Consider the following 20939-nt stretch of genomic DNA (forward strand, 5'->3'; position numbering starts at 1 on the left):
GTCTGTGGCATTCTTTTAAACTGTTGCTTATGGCGGTCTCTGTGAGCTTCTCAGTGACATTCAGCCATCCAGGTATCCCGCCTGCAGTAGACGGAATGTGGCAATGGAACGCTGGCTGCGCGTGTCATAATAGGCTCTGAGCCTTTATATACCTGCGCACAGCAGCAGCCACCTTCAGTCTGCTGCTGGACAGCCAGCAGCAGCAGCAGCAGGAGAGGTAATTAATCAGCAACCCTCCTGCTAAGGGTAGACAGCTGCTCGTTCCACCCCCCCCCCCGCCTTAATTGGTTCTCCTCCCTTCCAACGGTGTTGAGGCGGGTGGGAACAGCCGGGGGTTGAGGGTACTGTGCTAAAAGAGGTGGAGTTATGCAGATCTAAAACGCGTGGATTGCAGCAGCAGCAAGCCGAAAAGTGCAGGCATGTGAGGGATCTAGAGGTTGACAGCATGTCTTCTTAACGGGAGTCCAGGTGGCCATCTCCACAAATGGACTTTTCAGAATCTTTGGGTGGCACCGTAGTCGGAAACCAATTCTGGTTATCGCTTCTCGGCCTTTTGGCTAAGATCAAGTGTAGTATCTGTTCTTATCAGTTTAATATCTGATACGTCCCCTATCTGGGGACCATATATTAAATGGATTTTTAGAACAGGGAGATGGAAAAAGAGCTTGCTCTGTCCACTCCACGCATTGACCTGGTATTGCAGTATCTCCAGGACCGGTGCACCCCTTCTTTAATGCAGTTTCTAAAATCAGAAAGAATTGAATTCAATGCTTTTTGTTCATTTTGCTTGTTTGTCGGATTTTGGGATGGACTCTTTGGCTTTGCTTTTCTTCTCCTCATTGGATTTTTCATGTTAAAAGTTGCAGAAGCCAGATGACAAGCTCATTTTGGTTCAACTTCAGCAACTGTGCATTGCATTGCCATGTAATGTAATGTAATGCAATGCTATCTATCTAGCTCTCCCTCTATACTTCCTTTTGGATAAACAGACATATTAGGCAAGCATTTTGGAGCTTTCACCTAAATAACTACAGGTGGTGAGATAAGCTGCACAATATAATTGACCTTTCAGTATATTGTTGCACACACACCATCTATTTAGCAAATGCCCTTGTTATCAACAGCAGCCTTTTAAACTCACCTGAGCTAACAGGTATGTGAGCTGGTTACTCTGCTGCGCTTAAAATTTCTTTTTTGGTTTGCTACAATGCCTTTTCTGAAACGTTGTCTCCCTCTGCTGGAACACTGACTTCTTTCATTTAATGCCTGCAGACTATAAAAGAGAAACCAACCCAAAAAGTTTGGTTGATTAGTCTGTGGCATTCTTTTAAACTGTTGCTTATGGCGGTCTCTGTGAGCTTCTCAGTGACATTCAGCCATCCAGGTATCCCGCCTGCAGTAGACGGAATGTGGCAATGGAACGCTGGCTGCGCGTGTCATAATAGGCTCTGAGCCTTTATATACCTGCGCACAGCAGCAGCCACCTTCAGTCTGCTGCTGGACAGCCAGCAGCAGCAGCAGCAGGAGAGGTAATTAATCAGCAACCCTCCTGCTAAGGGTAGACAGCTGCTCGTTCCACCCCCCCCCCGCCTTAATTGGTTCTCCTCCCTTCCAACGGTGTTGAGGCGGGTGGGAACAGCCGGGGGTTGAGGGTACTGTGCTAAAAGAGGTGGAGTTATGCAGATCTAAAACGCGTGGATTGCAGCAGCAGCAAGCCGAAAAGTGCAGGCATGTGAGGGATCTAGAGGTTGACAGCATGTTTTCTTAACGGGAGTCCAGGTGGCCATCTCCACAAATGGACTTTTCAGAATCCTTGGGTGGCACCGTAGTCGGAAACCAATTCTGGTTATCGCTTCTCGGCCTTTTGGCTAAGATCAAGTGTAGTATCTGTTCTTATCAGTTTAATATCTGATACGTCCCCTATCTGGGGACCATATATTAAATGGATTTTTAGAACAGGGAGATGGAAAAAGAGCTTGCTCTGTCCACTCCACGCATTGACCTGGTATTGCAGTATCTCCAGGACCGGTGCACCCCTTCTTTAATGCAGTTTCTAAAATCAGAAAGAATTGAATTCAATGCTTTTTGTTCATTTTGCTTGTTTGTCGGATTTTGGGATGGACTCTTTGGCTTTGCTTTTCTTCTCCTCATTGGATTTTTCATGTTAAAAGTTGCAGAAGCCAGATGACAAGCTCATTTTGGTTCAACTTCAGCAACTGTGCATTGCATTGCCATGTAATGAAATGTAATGCAATGCTATCTATCTAGCTCTCCCTCTATACTTCCTTTTGGATAAACAGACATATTAGGCAAGCATTTTGGAGCTTTCACCTAAATAACTACAGGTGGTGAGATAAGCTGCACAATATAATTGACCTTTCAGTATATTGTTGCACACACACCATCTATTTAGCAAATGCCCTTGTTATCAACAGCAGCCTTTTAAACTCACCTGAGCTAACAGGTATGTGAGCTGGTTACTCTGCTGCGCTTAAAATTTCTTTTTTGGTTTGCTACAATGCCTTTTCTGAAACGTTGTCTCCCTCTGCTGGAACACTGACTTCTTTCATTTAATGCCTGCAGACTATAAAAGAGAAACCAACCCAAAAAGTTTGGTTGATTAGTCTGTGGCATTCTTTTAAACTGTTGCTTATGGCGGTCTCTGTGAGCTTCTCAGTGACATTCAGCCATCCAGGTATCCCGCCTGCAGTAGACGGAATGTGGCAATGGAACGCTGGCTGCGCGTGTCATAATAGGCTCTGAGCCTTTATATACCTGCGCACAGCAGCAGCCACCTTCAGTCTGCTGCTGGACAGCCAGCAGCAGCAGCAGCAGGAGAGGTAATTAATCAGCAACCCTCCTGCTAAGGGTAGACAGCTGCTCGTTCCACCCCCCCCCCCGCCTTAATTGGTTCTCCTCCCTTCCAACGGTGTTGAGGCGGGTGGGAACAGCCGGGGGTTGAGGGTACTGTGCTAAAAGAGGTGGAGTTATGCAGATCTAAAACGCGTGGATTGCAGCAGCAGCAAGCCGAAAAGTGCAGGCATGTGAGGGATCTAGAGGTTGACAGCATGTCTTCTTAACGGGAGTCCAGGTGGCCATCTCCACAAATGGACTTTTCAGAATCCTTGGGTGGCACCGTAGTCGGAAACCAATTCTGGTTATCGCTTCTCGGCCTTTTGGCTAAGATCAAGTGTAGTATCTGTTCTTATCAGTTTAATATCTGATACGTCCCCTATCTGGGGACCATATATTAAATGGATTTTTAGGACAGGGAGATGGAAAAAGAGCTTGCTCTGTCCACTCCACGCATTGACCTGGTATTGCAGTATCTCCAGGACCGGTGCACCCCTTCTTTAATGCAGTTTCTAAAATCAGAAAGAATTGAATTCAATGCTTTTTGTTCATTTTGCTTGTTTGTCGGATTTTGGGATGGACTCTTTGGCTTTGCTTTTCTTCTCCTCATTGGATTTTTCATGTTAAAAGTTGCAGAAGCCAGATGACAAGCTCATTTTGGTTCAACTTCAGCAACTGTGCATTGCATTGCCATGTAATGTAATGTAATGCAATGCTATCTATCTAGCTCTCCCTCTATACTTCCTTTTGGATAAACAGACATATTAGGCAAGCATTTTGGAGCTTTCACCTAAATAACTACAGGTGGTGAGATAAGCTGCACAATATAATTGACCTTTCAGTATATTGTTGCACACACACCATCTATTTAGCAAATGCCCTTGTTATCAACAGCAGCCTTTTAAACTCACCTGAGCTAACAGGTATGTGAGCTGGTTACTCTGCTGCGCTTAAAATTTCTTTTTTGGTTTGCTACAATGCCTTTTCTGAAACGTTGTCTCCCTCTGCTGGAACACTGACTTCTTTCATTTAATGCCTGCAGACTATAAAAGAGAAACCAACCCAAAAAGTTTGGTTGATTAGTCTGTGGCATTCTTTTAAACTGTTGCTTATGGCGGTCTCTGTGAGCTTCTCAGTGACATTCAGCCATCCAGGTATCCCGCCTGCAGTAGACGGAATGTGGCAATGGAACGCTGGCTGCGCGTGTCATAATAGGCTCTGAGCCTTTATATACCTGCGCACAGCAGCAGCCACCTTCAGTCTGCTGCTGGACAGCCAGCAGCAGCAGCAGCAGGAGAGGTAATTAATCAGCAACCCTCCTGCTAAGGGTAGACAGCTGCTCGTTCCACCCCCCCCCCGCCTTAATTGGTTCTCCTCCCTTCCAACGGTGTTGAGGCGGGTGGGAACAGCCGGGGGTTGAGGGTACTGTGCTAAAAGAGGTGGAGTTATGCAGATCTAAAACGCGTGGATTGCAGCAGCAGCAAGCCGAAAAGTGCAGGCATGTGAGGGATCTAGAGGTTGACAGCATGTCTTCTTAACGGGAGTCCAGGTGGCCATCTCCACAAATGGACTTTTCAGAATCCTTGGGTGGCACCGTAGTCGGAAACCAATTCTGGTTATCGCTTCTCGGCCTTTTGGCTAAGATCAAGTGTAGTATCTGTTCTTATCAGTTTAATATCTGATACGTCCCCTATCTGGGGACCATATATTAAATGGATTTTTAGGACAGGGAGATGGAAAAAGAGCTTGCTCTGTCCACTCCACGCATTGACCTGGTATTGCAGTATCTCCAGGACCGGTGCACCCCTTCTTTAATGCAGTTTCTAAAATCAGAAAGAATTGAATTCAATGCTTTTTGTTCATTTTGCTTGTTTGTCGGATTTTGGGATGGACTCTTTGGCTTTGCTTTTCTTCTCCTCATTGGATTTTTCATGTTAAAAGTTGCAGAAGCCAGATGACAAGCTCATTTTGGTTCAACTTCAGCAACTGTGCATTGCATTGCCATGTAATGTAATGTAATGCAATGCTATCTATCTAGCTCTCCCTCTATACTTCCTTTTGGATAAACAGACATATTAGGCAAGCATTTTGGAGCTTTCACCTAAATAACTACAGGTGGTGAGATAAGCTGCACAATATAATTGACCTTTCAGTATATTGTTGCACACACACCATCTATTTAGCAAATGCCCTTGTTATCAACAGCAGCCTTTTAAACTCACCTGAGCTAACAGGTATGTGAGCTGGTTACTCTGCTGCGCTTAAAATTTCTTTTTTGGTTTGCTACAATGCCTTTTCTGAAACGTTGTCTCCCTCTGCTGGAACACTGACTTCTTTCATTTAATGCCTGCAGACTATAAAAGAGAAACCAACCCAAAAAGTTTGGTTGATTAGTCTGTGGCATTCTTTTAAACTGTTGCTTATGGCGGTCTCTGTGAGCTTCTCAGTGACATTCAGCCATCCAGGTATCCCGCCTGCAGTAGACGGAATGTGGCAATGGAACGCTGGCTGCGCGTGTCATAATAGGCTCTGTGCCTTTATATACCTGCGCACAGCAGCAGCCACCTTCAGTCTGCTGCTGGACAGCCAGCAGCAGCAGCAGCAGGAGAGGTAATTAATCAGCAACCCTCCTGCTAAGGGTAGACAGCTGCTCGTTCCACCCCCCCCCGCCTTAATTGGTTCTCCTCCCTTCCAACGGTGTTGAGGCGGGTGGGAACAGCCGGGGGTTGAGGGTACTGTGCTAAAAGAGGTGGAGTTATGCAGATCTAAAACGCGTGGATTGCAGCAGCAGCAAGCTGAAAAGTGCAGGCATGTGAGGGATCTGAGGTTGACAGCATGTCTTCTTAACGGGAGTCCAGGTGGCCATCTCCACAAATGGACTTTTCAGAATCCTTGGGTGGCACCGTAGTCGGAAACCAATTCTGGTTATCGCTTCTCGGCCTTTTGGCTACGATCAAGTGCTTTATTGCAGGAGATTGTAGTTGAAGGGTACTCGGGTACCCCTCTCCTTGGCCTGGCAGGATCGTCCACTTTGGTGGACTTAACCTGCTTGCTGCTATTAGGGAGAGGGCTTAGTCCCAGGGTAACGTGTTGCGATCCCCCAGCTTCCAGGTGTCTTTCGCTACAAGAACACTGGGAGCGCAGATTGCAAGCGGCTGCAATTTTCAACCTTGTTGCGGTTTCCATGGAGGTTGACCCTAACCTCGTGCCTCTTTATGCGAGGCTAAAAAACTCTATCCGAGTTCACTTCACGGCGGGTGGCTCGGATATGAGGAAATTAGGGTATGTAGTCCAGGACGTGCTCAGGAACCTTCTTGGCGTGCAGAGGAATGAAATTCTGTCCATCCAGGATTATCCTAGAAGAGGTGACTATGACATCACATTCACCGGAGAAGGTATTTTCAGAGATGTTCTAGAAAAGTTAAAAAAAGTTGAAAATAGTCCTGTTCTGAAAGGGATACAAATTGTTGAGCACGTCCTGGATGAGGTAAGACTTGTTGTCGTAAAAGTATTTTCGCCTTTTGTTTCTGCTCCAGAAATTATGTCATTTTTAGCAATTTATTTTAAAAGTGTTAAATGTATTGGGAAGATACTTAATGAATATAACATATGGACATCTAAGTGGAAATTTCTTGTGAAGTGTATAAGAGATCCAAATACACCAGGTGGTATACGGCTTCCCCCTGCCAGTTTTAAAATTGGACAAACAAATGGGGATTTCTTCTTTTCTGGGATGCCAGTATATTGCAGAAATTGTGGGCGCTATGGTCATTCAAAAGAAAACTGTAATGTATCATGTAGAAATTGTGCTAGTGAAGAACATGAGACAAAAGAATGCCCTAAGGAAAAGAAATGCAGTTTTTGCCAGACTCCAGGTCACTTTTATTTTTCTTGCCCTCACAGATTTCGGGAAGATGAGCAAAAGGGAAAGTCCAAGACGTCCGACCAAGGACCAAAAGATCAGACCACCCCTCAGGAGGAGGAACAACAACCTGGAGCCTCTGGAGACAATAAGGGCGTACCAAATAGTGAAATGTCTCCAGAGTCTATGACAGGTAAAATACCAAATCCCAAAACCTGGCTGCAGGACCTGCGAGAGTCCAAAAGGAGGGCTGAGAAGGAGCAGAAGGGCACTACTGGTAAGGTCAAAAGGGACCGGCAAAAGGCCGACACAGAAGCCCATGCCCAGTCTGGGTCTCCTAGTGCTGAGGGCGCTGAGTGGATAAAGGTGGGTCCTAAGAAAAAGAAAAAGGGTGGTTCAGAGGAGGCAGCAGGAGGTGAACAGATGGACACTTCTCCAGAAGGGGACGTGGACGCTGGACCCTCAGGGGTTTCGGTCTCCGCTGCTACAGGTGGGGACCGGGATCTTGCTGCCTCTGAAGAGTCAGAGGCTCTGCCTTGTGCGCAACCTCCTCCTATAGGACGACCTTCTACAGGTCAAACAGGGGCGGCGGAACCCCTCGGGGACCCACCTGATGAGGAACTGCATGGCCAGCCAATGGAGACCCAGCGGGTTCTGCCAGCCAGCCCTCCGAGCTATGCCAGTGTAGCGTCGGGTTTATATAAATGTGGTAATCTTTCCTCCTCCACGGAGACTCTCGTGACGATACTATCAGATGAGGAGGGAGGCGCAAGCCCAGTGGTCTGATCAGGTTCATCGGACAGGTAAATTCATTGCTCTTAGTTACCTAAGTAAAATTTCTACATTTTCTAATGATGGCTGAACTCAAAGGTATTTCCCTCAATGTGAGAGGCATAAAATGTAACACGAGAAGAACTGCTCTTTTTAATTTTTTTACGTGTTTTACTGCATCTGTATTTTTTCTGCAAGAATGTAATATCCCACATGAAATGTCATATCAAAAATATAAAGATGAGTGGAAGTGTGGGCCATCTGTCTGGTCCGGATCGAATGCTGCAGGATCAGCGGGTGTAGCCATACTTTTTAAAGGGAACGTTTTAATTGATTTTATTCAGGAAATTTTACCAGGTCGTATTTTATTAGTGAAAGCTTTTATTGATGGTATTAGATGGCAGTTTTTAAATTTTTATGGATCCCCAGAGAAAAATGAAAGAGCCGAAATGCTTGATCTTTTACCATTATTTATTAATAACTCTGAACCTTTTATCTTAGCAGGGGATTTTAATTGTGTTTTAAAAGGTGAAAACCGGCGCTCCAGCTCTGTAAGCAGGAACTACGATAAAACCTCAGGTATGCTACATGATATAGTCAAAGATGCTAAATTGATAGACATATATAAAGAGTGTCATAGTGATAGCCCAGAGGACGCCGGTTTCACTTGGAGCAATGCTAATTGTAGCTCTAGGATTGATTTTATTTTTGGTTCAGATAAAACAATACCTGCCAAATGTGAAGTTTTAACTAATATATTTTCAGACCATAAACTTTTATCCTTTACCATAAAAGTAAATGACAACAAAAAATGTGGTAAGAAAAGCTGGAAAATGAACGTATCCCTTTTAACCGACCCGCAGATTTTATCAGATTTTATTGAGTTTTATAGGAAATGTAGAAAAGGGAAAAAAACAAATGAGACTATGAGTGTATGGTGGGATAGAATGAAAGTAAAAATAAAAGACTTTTTTATTAAAAAGAGTATATGTAGAGCCAAAGAAAAATATGAAGAATATAGAATTTTAAATACCCGCCTACAAACATTATTTAAGCTCAGAGACAATGGGATAGATGTACAACTTGATATTTCAAACTTAAAAGAAGAGATTTCAAAATGGCTAGAACAAAAAGGAAAAGAGATAATTTTTCGTTCTAGAGTACAACATATAGAAGAAAATGAAAAGTGTTCCAGATATTTTTTTAGGAAAAATAAAAAAGAAAAAGTGATAATTGACCATATAGATGGTGAGAATAATATAAAAAATATGCTGGGTAAAGTTGAGGTTTTTTTTTCTAATCTTTTTAATGGAAAAAATATAGATAATAAATTAATGGATGATTCGCTGCAAGGACTAACAGCTGTTTTAGATCCCGCATCCCAAGAGTTTTTATCCCAAGTTTTAACGGAACAAGAAGTGTTAAAAACTATTAAAAGTTTTAAAACTGGAAAGGTCCCTGGTCCTGATGGCATCCCAATAGAATTTTATGTATGTTTTTATGATATTTTAAAAGATGATTTGTTTTATTTGTTTACTGAGGTTTTTAATAATAAGGTTTTATTAAATTCCTGGAAGAAAGGTGAAGTCTCCCTCCTATACAAAAAAGGTGATAAATCAAAATTAGAAAACTGGAGACCAATAACACTTTTAAATTGTGACTATAAAATAATGGCTAAAATTTGTGCAAATCGTCTAAAAGAAGTCATCAGCAAAGTTATTCATTCTAATCAAGTGTGTGGGGTGCCGGGGCGCAGTATATGGGACAATCTGAATTTAGTGAAAGACTGTATTGAGGATGTAAAAGACAGAAAGGGGAAAATGGCGATTTTATCTATTGATTTTGAAAAAGCATTTGACCGTGTCTCACACTTTTATCTTTTTAAAGTTTTAGAGAAAATGGGCATACCAGAAGGGTTTTTACTATCGCTTAAAGCATTTTACAAGGATTGTACAAGTAAGATTTTAGTGAATGGTTTTAAGACACAAGAGGTATTTTTACGGTCAGGGGTGAAACAGGGATGCCCTCTGTCCCCCCTACTGTTTATCTGTGCACTGGAACCAATGTTATGTGCAATACGCCAAAATAAACAGATATGCGGTGTCCCTCTGCCTGGAAGCGGTGGTTTGGAGGCCAAGGTTGTAGGCTACATGGATGACGTGGCGGTCTTGTGTACAGATGCACCATCACTTACGGCCACTCTCCATCAATTGCAATCCTTTTGTCTAGCTTCTGGTTTTAAAATCAATTTTAATAAGTGTAACATTTTAAGTGTTGGGGGGATGATTTTACGTGATGTACCAATTAATGTCTCCGAATCCATTTCCATTTTAGGTATATCATTCACTGAAAATAATGATGGTTATAATAGTTGGGAAACTGTTACACAGAAAGTAAATACGAAAATATGTATGTGGAACATGAGGAGACTTACAATGGAGGGTAAAGTATTGGTTTTAAAGATGGTGATTTTACCTCTTTTATTGTATCTTAGCATGGTTTTCCCCCCGCCTGTTAATGTTTTAAAAAAGATAACCAAAACCTGTTTTACCTTCTTTTGGAACTCAAAAATGGAAAAGCTGAAAAGAGAAATCGTGATGAAATCAAAAGTAAAAGGTGGTAAAGATTTTCCAGATTTTAATAGGTTTCTTTTAATCCATCTGTTCGTTTACTGTTTTAATGCCCTTTTTAAGAATCACTATTGGTCCTTTTTTATGCGTTTTAATACAGGATTTTTTATGAGAAAGTTTGGATGGTATGAAGTTAATATATCTGTGCCCCATGCTTTTAATTTGTCGACGCATTATGAGATTTTAAGGAAAATAGTGTCCGATTTTAATTTAGGGACTAAGAAAATAGAGGAATTAAGAAATAGTAAGAAACTAATTAAAGAAATACGTAAAAGTGAGGAAATATGTAATGTTGACAGATATGATGATGACAAATCTATGTCTATCTGGAAAATGATTAACGTTTTTTATCTTTTTAATGAACAGAGAGATCTGGCTTGGAGTTGCATGCACCGCTGTCTTCCTTGCCGGGCATTCCAATACAGAAGAGGATTTGTGAGGTCTGCCATCTGCCCAAGAGCCGGATGCCAAGACGAGGAAACGGTGGAACATCTATTATGGACATGTAATTTTGCAAAGGATTTCTGGAGAAGACTGCTCCCCCTACTGGAAAGGGTGGCAGACCTCAAGGACTTTACATATAAAACTGTGCTATACGGACTTATGGAATGCCCCACAATGGACCAGTAAACAATGGCTTGGAAGACAGTGAACTGCGCCAAGTCATCTCTCTGGAAAGCGCGCAACATTGCTATTTTTAAACAAGATGTTTTATCAGTGAATGATGTTTTAAGTTTATGTTTATGTGAAATGTATACTTATTATTTAATTGACAAAAAGAAGAATATACATATTTCCAAAAAATGGCTTGTTGACCAATGGAACCTAATTATTTAAAATCTTTGTATTTTTTTGTTTTGGAAATTTCACTTGTCTTAACGTTTGGTATTTGTGTAATTATGCTTGTAATTTGTTAAAATTTTAATAAACGGTTTTATCCCTCTGCAGGGGATAGCCAAATTAAAAAAAAAAATCTGTTCTTATCAGTTTAATATCTGATACGTCCCCTATCTGGGGACCATATATTAAATGGATTTTTAGAACAGGGAGATGGAAAAAGAGCTTGCTCTGTCCACTCCACGCATTGACCTGGTATTGCAGTATCTCCAGGACCGGTGCACCACTTCTTTAATGCAGTTTCTAAAATCAGAAAGAATTGAATTCAATGCTTTTTGTTCATTTTGCTTGTTTGTCGGATTTTGGGATGGACTCTTTGGCTTTGCTTTTCTTCTCCTCATTGGATTTTTCATGTTAAAAGTTGCAGAAGCCAGATGACAAGCTCATTTTGGTTCAACTTCAGCAACTGTGCATTGCATTGCCATGTAATGTAATGTAATGCAATGCTATCTATCTAGCTCTCCCTCTATACTTCCTTTTGGATAAACAGACATATTAGGCAAGCATTTTGGAGCTTTCACCTAAATAACTACAGGTGGTGAGATAAGCTGCACAATATAATTGACCTTTCAGTATATTGTTGCACACACACCATCTATTTAGCAAATGCCCTTGTTATCAACAGCAGCCTTTTAAACTCACCTGAGCTAACAGGTATGTGAGCTGGTTACTCTGCTGCGCTTAAAATTTCTTTTTTGGTTTGCTACAATGCCTTTTCTGAAACGTTGTCTCCCTCTGCTGGAACACTGACTTCTTTCATTTAATGCCTGCAGACTATAAAAGAGAAACCAACCCAAAAAGTTTGGTTGATTAGTCTGTGGCATTCTTTTAAACTGTTGCTTATGGCGGTCTCTGTGAGCTTCTCAGTGACATTCAGCCATCCAGGTATCCCGCCTGCAGTAGACGGAATGTGGCAATGGAACGCTGGCTGCGCGTGTCATAATAGGCTCTGAGCCTTTATATACCTGCGCACAGCAGCAGCCACCTTCAGTCTGCTGCTGGACAGCCAGCAGCAGCAGCAGCAGGAGAGGTAATTAATCAGCAACCCTCCTGCTAAGGGTAGACAGCTGCTCGTTCCACCCCCCCCCCCGCCTTAATTGGTTCTCCTCCCTTCCAACGGTGTTGAGGCGGGTGGGAACAGCCGGGGGTTGAGGGTACTGTGCTAAAAGAGGTGGAGTTATGCAGATCTAAAACGCGTGGATTGCAGCAGCAGCAAGCCGAAAAGTGCAGGCATGTGAGGGATCTAGAGGTTGACAGCATGTCTTCTTAACGGGAGTCCAGGTGGCCATCTCCACAAATGGACTTTTCAGAATCCTTGGGTGGCACCGTAGTCGGAAACCAATTCTGGTTATCGCTTCTCGGCCTTTTGGCTAAGATCAAGTGTAGTATCTGTTCTTATCAGTTTAATATCTGATACGTCCCCTATCTGGGGACCATATATTAAATGGATTTTTAGAACAGGGAGATGGAAAAAGAGCTTGCTCTGTCCACTCCACGCATTGACCTGGTATTGCAGTATCTCCAGGACCGGTGCACCCCTTCTTTAATGCAGTTTCTAAAATCAGAAAGAATTGAATTCAATGCTTTTTGTTCATTTTGCTTGTTTGTCGGATTTTGGGATGGACTCTTTGGCTTTGCTTTTCTTCTCCTCATTGGATTTTTCATGTTAAAAGTTGCAGAAGCCAGATGACAAGCTCATTTTGGTTCAACTTCAGCAACTGTGCATTGCATTGCCATGTAATGTAATGTAATGCAATGCTATCTATCTAGCTCTCCCTCTATACTTCCTTTTGGATAAACAGACATATTAGGCAAGCATTTTGGAGCTTTCACCTAAATAACTACAGGTGGTGAGATAAGCTGCACAATATAATTGACCTTTCAGTATATTGTTGCACACACACCATCTATTTAGCAAATGCCCTTGTTATCAACAGCAGCCTTTTAAACTCACCTGAGCTAACAGGTATGTGAGCTGGTTACTCTGCTGCGCTTAAAATTTCTTTTTTGGTTTGCTACAATGCCTTTTCTGAAACGTTGTCTCCCTCTGCTGGAACACTGACTTCTTTCATTTAATGCCTGCAGACTATAAAAGAGAAACCAACCCAAAAAGTTTGGTTGATTAGTCTGTGGCATTCTTTTAAACTGTTGCTTATGGCGGTCTCTGTGAGCTTCTCAGTGACATTCAGCCATCCAGGTATCCCGCCTGCAGTAGACGGAATGTGGCAATGGAACGCTGGCTGCGCGTGTCATAATAGGCTCTGAGCCTTTATATACCTGCGCACAGCAGCAGCCACCTTCAGTCTGCTGCTGGACAGCCAGCAGCAGCAGCAGCAGGAGAGGTAATTAATCAGCAACCCTCCTGCTAAGGGTAGACAGCTGCTCGTTCCACCCCCCCCCCCGCCTTAATTGGTTCTCCTCCCTTCCAACGGTGTTGAGGCGGGTGGGAACAGCCGGGGGTTGAGGGTACTGTGCTAAAAGAGGTGGAGTTATGCAGATCTAAAACACGTGGATTGCAGCAGCAGCAAGCCGAAAAGTGCAGGCATGTGAGGGATCTAGAGGTTGACAGCATGTCTTCTTAACGGGAGTCCAGGTGGCCATCTCCACAAATGGACTTTTCAGAATCCTTGGGTGGCACCGTAGTCGGAAACCAATTCTGGTTATCGCTTCTCGGCCTTTTGGCTAAGATCAAGTGTAGTATCTGTTCTTATCAGTTTAATATCTGATACGTCCCCTATCTGGGGACCATATATTAAATGGATTTTTAGAACAGGGAGATGGAAAAAGAGCTTGCTCTGTCCACTCCACGCATTGACCTGGTATTGCAGTATCTTCAGGACCGGTGCACCCCTTCTTTAATGCAGTTTCTAAAATCAGAAAGAATTGAATTCAATGCTTTTTGTTCATTTTGCTTGTTTGTCGGATTTTGGGATGGACTCTTTGGCTTTGCTTTTCTTCTCCTCATTGGATTTTTCATGTTAAAAGTTGCAGAAGCCACATGACAAGCTCATTTTGGTTCAACTTCAGCAACTGTGCATTGCATTGCCATGTAATGTAATGTAATGCAATGCTATCTATCTAGCTCTCCCTCTATACTTCCTTTTGGATAAACAGACATATTAGGCAAGCATTTTGGAGCTTTCACCTAAATAACTACAGGTGGTGAGATAAGCTGCACAATATAATTGACCTTTCAGTATATTGTTGCATACACACCATCTATTTAGCAAATGCCCTTGTTATCAACAGCAGCCTTTTAAACTCACCTGAGCTAACAGGTATGTGAGCTGGTTACTCTGCTGCGCTTAAAATTTCTTTTTTGGTTTGCTACAATGCCTTTTCTGAAACGTTGTCTCCCTCTGCTGGAACACTGACTTCTTTCATTTAATGCCTGCAGACTATAAAAGAGAAACCAACCCAAAAAGTTTGGTTGATTAGTCTGTGGCATTCTTTTAAACTGTTGCTTATGGCGGTCTCTGTGAGCTTCTCAGTGACATTCAGCCATCCAGGTATCCCGCCTGCAGTAGACGGAATGTGGCAATGGAACGCTGGCTGCGCGTGTCATAATAGGCTCTGAGCCTTTATATACCTGCGCACAGCAGCAGCCACCTTCAGTCTGCTGCTGGACAGCCAGCAGCAGCAGCAGGAGAGGTAATTAATCAGCAACCCTCCTGCTAAGGGTAGACAGCTGCTCGTTCCACCCCCCCCCCGCCTTAATTGGTTCTCCTCCCTTCCAACGGTGTTGAGGCGGGTGGGAACAGCCGGGGGTTGAGGGTACTGTGCTAAAAGAGGTGGAGTTATGCAGATCTAAAACGCGTGGATTGCAGCAGCAGCAAGCCGAAAAGTGCAGGCATGTGAGGGATCTAGAGGTTGACAGCATGTCTTCTTAACGGGAGTCCAGGTGGCCATCTCCACAAATGGACTTTTCAGAATCCTTGGGTGGCACCGTAGTCGGAAACCAATTCTGGTTATCGCTTCTCGGCCTTTTGGCTAAGATCAAGTGTAGTATCTGTTCTTATCAGTTTAATATCTGATACGTCCCCTATCTGGGGACCATATATTAAATGGATTTTTAGAACAGGGAGATGGAAAAAGAGCTTGCTCTGTCCACTCCACGCATTGACCTGGTATTGCAGTATCTCCAGGACCGGTGCACCCCTTCTTTAATGCAGTTTCTAAAATCAGAAAGAATTGAATTCAATGCTTTTTGTTCATTTTGCTTGTTTGTCGGATTTTGGGATGGACTCTTTGGCTTTGCTTTTCTTCTCCTCATTGGATTTTTCATGTTAAAAGTTGCAGAAGCCAGATGACAAGCTCATTTTGGTTCAACTTCAGCAACTGTGCATTGCATTGCCATGTAATGTAATGTAATGCAATGCTATCTATCTAGCTCTCCCTCTATACTTCCTTTTGGATAAACAGACATATTAGGCAAGCATTTTGGAGCTTTCACCTAAATAACTACAGGTGGTGAGATAAGCTGCACAATATAATTGACCTTTCAGTATATTGTTGCACACACACCATCTATTTAGCAAATGCCCTTGTTATCAACAGCAGCCTTTTAAACTCACCTGAGCTAACAGGTATGTGAGCTGGTTACTCTGCTGCGCTTAAAATTTCTTTTTTGGTTTGCTACAATGCCTTTTCTGAAACGTTGTCTCCCTCTGCTGGAACACTGACTTCTTTCATTTAATGCCTGCAGACTATAAAAGAGAAACCAACCCAAAAAGTTTGGTTGATTAGTCTGTGGCATTCTTTTAAACTGTTGCTTATGGCGGTCTCTGTGAGCTTCTCAGTGACATTCAGCCATCCAGGTATCCCGCCTGCAGTAGACGGAATGTGGCAATGGAACGCTGGCTGCGCGTGTCATAATAGGCTCTGAGCCTTTATATACCTGCGCACAGCAGCAGCCACCTTCAGTCTGCTGCTGGACAGCCAGCAGCAGCAGCAGCAGGAGAGGTAATTAATCAGCAACCCTCCTGCTAAGGGTAGACAGCTGCTCGTTCCACCCCCCCCCCCGCCTTAATTGGTTCTCCTCCCTTCCAACGGTGTTGAGGCGGGTGGGAACAGCCGGGGGTTGAGGGTACTGTGCTAAAAGAGGTGGAGTTATGCAGATCTAAAACACGTGGATTGCAGCAGCAGCAAGCCGAAAAGTGCAGGCATGTGAGGGATCTAGAGGTTGACAGCATGTCTTCTTAACGGGAGTCCAGGTGGCCATCTCCACAAATGGACTTTTCAGAATCCTTGGGTGGCACCGTAGTCGGAAACCAATTCTGGTTATCGCTTCTCGGCCTTTTGGCTAAGATCAAGTGTAGTATCTGTTCTTATCAGTTTAATATCTGATACGTCCCCTATCTGGGGACCATATATTAAATGGATTTTTAGAACAGGGAGATGGAAAAAGAGCTTGCTCTGTCCACTCCACGCATTGACCTGGTATTGCAGTATCTTCAGGACCGGTGCACCCCTTCTTTAATGCAGTTTCTAAAATCAGAAAGAATTGAATTCAATGCTTTTTGTTCATTTTGCTTGTTTGTCGGATTTTGGGATGGACTCTTTGGCTTTGCTTTTCTTCTCCTCATTGGATTTTTCATGTTAAAAGTTGCAGAAGCCACATGACAAGCTCATTTTGGTTCAACTTCAGCAACTGTGCATTGCATTGCCATGTAATGTAATGTAATGCAATGCTATCTATCTAGCTCTCCCTCTATACTTCCTTTTGGATAAACAGACATATTAGGCAAGCATTTTGGAGCTTTCACCTAAATAACTACAGGTGGTGAGATAAGCTGCACAATATAATTGACCTTTCAGTATATTGTTGCATACACACCATCTATTTAGCAAATGCCCTTGTTATCAACAGCAGCCTTTTAAACTCACCTGAGCTAACAGGTATGTGAGCTGGTTACTCTGCTGCGCTTAAAATTTCTTTTTTGGTTTGCTACAATGCCTTTTCTGAAACGTTGTCTCCCTCTGCTGGAACACTGACTTCTTTCATTTAATGCCTGCAGACTATAAAAGAGAAACCAACCCAAAAAGTTTGGTTGATTAGTCTGTGGCATTCTTTTAAACTGTTGCTTATGGCGGTCTCTGTGAGCTTCTCAGTGACATTCAGCCATCCAGGTATCCCGCCTGCAGTAGACGGAATGTGGCAATGGAACGCTGGCTGCGCGTGTCATAATAGGCTCTGAGCCTTTATATACCTGCGCACAGCAGCAGCCACCTTCAGTCTGCTGCTGGACAGCCAGCAGCAGCAGCAGGAGAGGTAATTAATCAGCAACCCTCCTGCTAAGGGTAGACAGCTGCTCGTTCCACCCCCCCCCCGCCTTAATTGGTTCTCCTCCCTTCCAACGGTGTTGAGGCGGGTGGGAACAGCCGGGGGTTGAGGGTACTGTGCTAAAAGAGGTGGAGTTATGCAGATCTAAAACGCGTGGATTGCAGCAGCAGCAAGCCGAAAAGTGCAGGCATGTGAGGGATCTAGAGGTTGACAGCATGTCTTCTTAACGGGAGTCCAGGTGGCCATCTCCACAAATGGACTTTTCAGAATCCTTGGGTGGCACCGTAGTCGGAAACCAATTCTGGTTATCGCTTCTCGGCCTTTTGGCTAAGATCAAGTGTAGTATCTGTTCTTATCAGTTTAATATCTGATATGTCCCCTATCTGGGGACCATATATTAAATGGATTTTTAGAACAGGGAGATGGAAAAAGAGCTTGCTCTGTCCACTCCACGCATTGACCTGGTATTGCAGTATCTCCAGGACCGGTGCACCCCTTCTTTAATGCAGTTTCTAAAATCAGAAAGAATTGAATTCAATGCTTTTTGTTCATTTTGCTTGTTTGTCGGATTTTGGGATGGACTCTTTGGCTTTGCTTTTCTTCTCCTCATTGGATTTTTCATGTTAAAAGTTGCAGAAGCCAGATGACAAGCTCATTTTGGTTCAACTTCAGCAACTGTGCATTGCATTGCCATGTAATGTAATGTAATGCAATGCTATCTATCTAGCTCTCCCTCTATACTTCCTTTTGGATAAACAGACATATTAGGCAAGCATTTTGGAGCTTTCACCTAAATAACTACAGGTGGTGAGATAAGCTGCACAATATAATTGACCTTTCAGTATATTGTTGCACACACACCATCTATTTAGCAAATGCCCTTGTTATCAACAGCAGCCTTTTAAACTCACCTGAGCTAACAGGTATGTGAGCTGGTTACTCTGCTGCGCTTAAAATTTCTTTTTTGGTTTGCTACAATGCCTTTTCTGAAACGTTGTCTCCCTCTGCTGGAACACTGACTTCTTTCATTTAATGCCTGCAGACTATAAAAGAGAAACCAACCCAAAAAGTTTGGTTGATTAGTCTGTGGCATTCTTTTAAACTGTTGCTTATGGCGGTCTCTGTGAGCTTCTCAGTGACATTCAGCCATCCAGGTATCCCGCCTGCAGTAGACGGAATGTGGCAATGGAACGCTGGCTGCGCGTGTCATAATAGGCTCTGAGCCTTTATATACCTGCGCACAGCAGCAGCCACCTTCAGTCTGCTGCTGGACAGCCAGCAGCAGCAGCAGCAGGAGAGGTAATTAATCAGCAACCCTCCTGCTAAGGGTAGACAGCTGCTCGTTCCACCCCCCCCCCCGCCTTAATTGGTTCTCCTCCCTTCCAACGGTGTTGAGGCGGGTGGGAACAGCCGGGGGTTGAGGGTACTGTGCTAAAAGAGGTGGAGTTATGCAGATCTAAAACGCGTGGATTGCAGCAGCAGCAAGCCGAAAAGTGCAGGCATGTGAGGGATCTAGAGGTTGACAGCATGTCTTCTTAACGGGAGTCCAGGTGGCCATCTCCACAAATGGACTTTTCAGAATCCTTGGGTGGCACCGTAGTCGGAAACCAATTCTGGTTATCGCTTCTCGGCCTTTTGGCTAAGATCAAGTGTAGTATCTGTTCTTATCAGTTTAATATCTGATACGTCCCCTATCTGGGGACCATATATTAAATGGATTTTTAGAACAGGGAGATGGAAAAAGAGCTTGCTCTGTCCACTCCACGCATTGACCTGGTATTGCAGTATCTCCAGGACCGGTGCACCCCTTCTTTAATGCAGTTTCTAAAATCAGAAAGAATTGAATTCAATGCTTTTTGTTCATTTTGCTTGTTTGTCGGATTTTGGGATGGACTCTTTGGCTTTGCTTTTCTTCTCCTCATTGGATTTTTCATGTTAAAAGTTGCAGAAGCCAGATGACAAGCTCATTTTGGTTCAACTTCAGCAACTGTGCATTGCATTGCCATGTAATGTAATGTAATGCAATGCTATCTATCTAGCTCTCCCTCTATACTTCCTTTTGGATAAACAGACATATTAGGCAAGCATTTTGGAGCTTTCACCTAAATAACTACAGGTGGTGAGATAAGCTGCACAATATAATTGACCTTTCAGTATATTGTTGCACACACACCATCTATTTAGCAAATGCCCTTGTTATCAACAGCAGCCTTTTAAACTCACCTGAGCTAACAGGTATGTGAGCTGGTTACTCTGCTGCGCTTAAAATTTCTTTTTTGGTTTGCTACAATGCCTTTTCTGAAACGTTGTCTCCCTCTGCTGGAACACTGACTTCTTTCATTTAATGCCTGCAGACTATAAAAGAGAAACCAACCCAAAAAGTTTGGTTGATTAGTGACGCGCCCCCTGGGACATATTCCTTTTTGAGGGGAATACCCGGCACCGGATCGGATGGGGGGTTGTAGTCTCCGAGCGGCTGTGACCCGGTCCCGTGCCCAGGGCGTCAAGCTAAGTGTTATGTGGCAGTCCTACAGATGTTATTAAAGTTCTTTTATGTCGACTACGCCACCCGTTGTGATGCGGTCACTGTGGCCGCCGCTGCAGCAGGGTCCGCTGAGGCTGATGGTGGATGTGCAGCTTGGTGGGATAACCCCCAACGGGAGGGGTATAGCCTCAGAGGGGACAGGCGCAGAGGATGGGGGTTGCGGTGGTGCGGTGCAGCCGGCAATGAAGACAGACTCGGGTTGTGCAGTTAAGGGTGTTTACTTACTGCTGATGTTTCGGTCACTCCAGCTGCTAGTGACCACCCGAGCCGTGCTGCGTCCACCAGGTCCTGGATCCAGCCAACCCCCAAACAAGTCCGGAGCGTGGCCCTGAGCTCTCCCTCTGTCCTTTCTTCAGCCGTCCCCACCAGGGATTCACCTAGGTCCAGCTCCCTCGGGCCTTCTTTTGGGACACCCTTGGCCCTGGGTTCCCTGACCCTTCATGTGGTTTGCCTTCAGGGTGAATGTGGTGGGTGACCGTGGTAAACGCTGCCCACGATCTCCGGTCTCTGGCTGGGGATTGTTTTTGCCCCCACCAGCTTGGGTTCCGGTACCCTCTTGCTGACTCCTCACCCGGTGCTCTAATTTGGGTTCTTGGGTCCCTTCAGTCTTCCCCCTCTGGGTCTTTCTCTTTCTTTCTCCTCTCTCTCTCTCCAGGGCTGCTGTTTCCTTCTCTCTCTCCAACTGACTTGTTCTCAGCGTCTGACCCTGATCTAAGTTGGTGCCCTCCTTATATATCCCTCTATGTGTGAGCTCAGGTGACCAGCACCCAATGAGCTCCTATCACTACCCAGACTGCTCCCCCTATCTGCCCCTACACTACATGGGATGTACCACCCCCCTCCCACTCCAGCCAGGAACAGGCTCGGTTGTACCTGCACATTTCTAAGTGGGAGTACCGTCGGCCTGCTCCTCTGGAATGGGATGTATGTAGTGCATGCAGTCTATCTGAGCTCAGTTCCACACTCCTTCCTTACCCGGGAGTGGAATATCACACCTCTGGGTTGAGGTGCAATACCCCTGTAGCAGCCGAATCCTCAGGGTGCTACATTCCCCCCTGGTAAATCACAGCACGTCCTCGGGCTGTAAGACATAAAACA

General features: G+C 44.1%; 11 non-coding genes across 11 annotated transcripts; all 11 read left to right on the forward strand.

The window, feature by feature from the left end:
• Window positions 1–537: 537 nt before the first annotated feature.
• On the forward strand, window positions 538–728 carry LOC141205185 (U2 spliceosomal RNA). The gene has a single exon (XR_012275958.1). It is a non-coding gene; the product is annotated as a U2 spliceosomal RNA (small nuclear RNA).
• A 1120-nt stretch (window positions 729–1848) lies between these two features.
• LOC141205186 (U2 spliceosomal RNA) lies at window positions 1849–2039 on the forward strand. Its single transcript, XR_012275959.1, has one exon. It is a non-coding gene; the product is annotated as a U2 spliceosomal RNA (small nuclear RNA).
• Window positions 2040–3160: 1121 nt separating this feature from the next.
• On the forward strand, window positions 3161–3351 carry LOC141205361 (U2 spliceosomal RNA). The gene has a single exon (XR_012276128.1). It is a non-coding gene; the product is annotated as a U2 spliceosomal RNA (small nuclear RNA).
• A 1120-nt stretch (window positions 3352–4471) lies between these two features.
• Window positions 4472–4662, forward strand: LOC141205363 (U2 spliceosomal RNA). The gene has a single exon (XR_012276130.1). It is a non-coding gene; the product is annotated as a U2 spliceosomal RNA (small nuclear RNA).
• A 6390-nt stretch (window positions 4663–11052) lies between these two features.
• LOC141205471 (U2 spliceosomal RNA) lies at window positions 11053–11242 on the forward strand. The gene has a single exon (XR_012276233.1). It is a non-coding gene; the product is annotated as a U2 spliceosomal RNA (small nuclear RNA).
• A 1121-nt stretch (window positions 11243–12363) lies between these two features.
• On the forward strand, window positions 12364–12554 carry LOC141205187 (U2 spliceosomal RNA). The gene has a single exon (XR_012275960.1). It is a non-coding gene; the product is annotated as a U2 spliceosomal RNA (small nuclear RNA).
• Window positions 12555–13675: 1121 nt separating this feature from the next.
• Window positions 13676–13866, forward strand: LOC141205368 (U2 spliceosomal RNA). The gene has a single exon (XR_012276135.1). It is a non-coding gene; the product is annotated as a U2 spliceosomal RNA (small nuclear RNA).
• Window positions 13867–14983: 1117 nt separating this feature from the next.
• Window positions 14984–15174, forward strand: LOC141205188 (U2 spliceosomal RNA). Its single transcript, XR_012275961.1, has one exon. It is a non-coding gene; the product is annotated as a U2 spliceosomal RNA (small nuclear RNA).
• Window positions 15175–16295: 1121 nt separating this feature from the next.
• On the forward strand, window positions 16296–16486 carry LOC141205369 (U2 spliceosomal RNA). Its single transcript, XR_012276136.1, has one exon. It is a non-coding gene; the product is annotated as a U2 spliceosomal RNA (small nuclear RNA).
• Window positions 16487–17603: 1117 nt separating this feature from the next.
• Window positions 17604–17794, forward strand: LOC141205144 (U2 spliceosomal RNA). The gene has a single exon (XR_012275918.1). It is a non-coding gene; the product is annotated as a U2 spliceosomal RNA (small nuclear RNA).
• A 1121-nt stretch (window positions 17795–18915) lies between these two features.
• Window positions 18916–19106, forward strand: LOC141205190 (U2 spliceosomal RNA). Its single transcript, XR_012275963.1, has one exon. It is a non-coding gene; the product is annotated as a U2 spliceosomal RNA (small nuclear RNA).
• Window positions 19107–20939: the final 1833 nt, after the last annotated feature.

This window comes from Phyllobates terribilis, unplaced genomic scaffold, assembly GCF_046119375.1.
Source record: "Phyllobates terribilis strain yellow unplaced genomic scaffold, ASM4611937v1 Scaffold_138__1_contigs__length_4804227, whole genome shotgun sequence".
NCBI classification, from domain to species: domain Eukaryota; kingdom Metazoa; phylum Chordata; class Amphibia; order Anura; family Dendrobatidae; genus Phyllobates; species Phyllobates terribilis.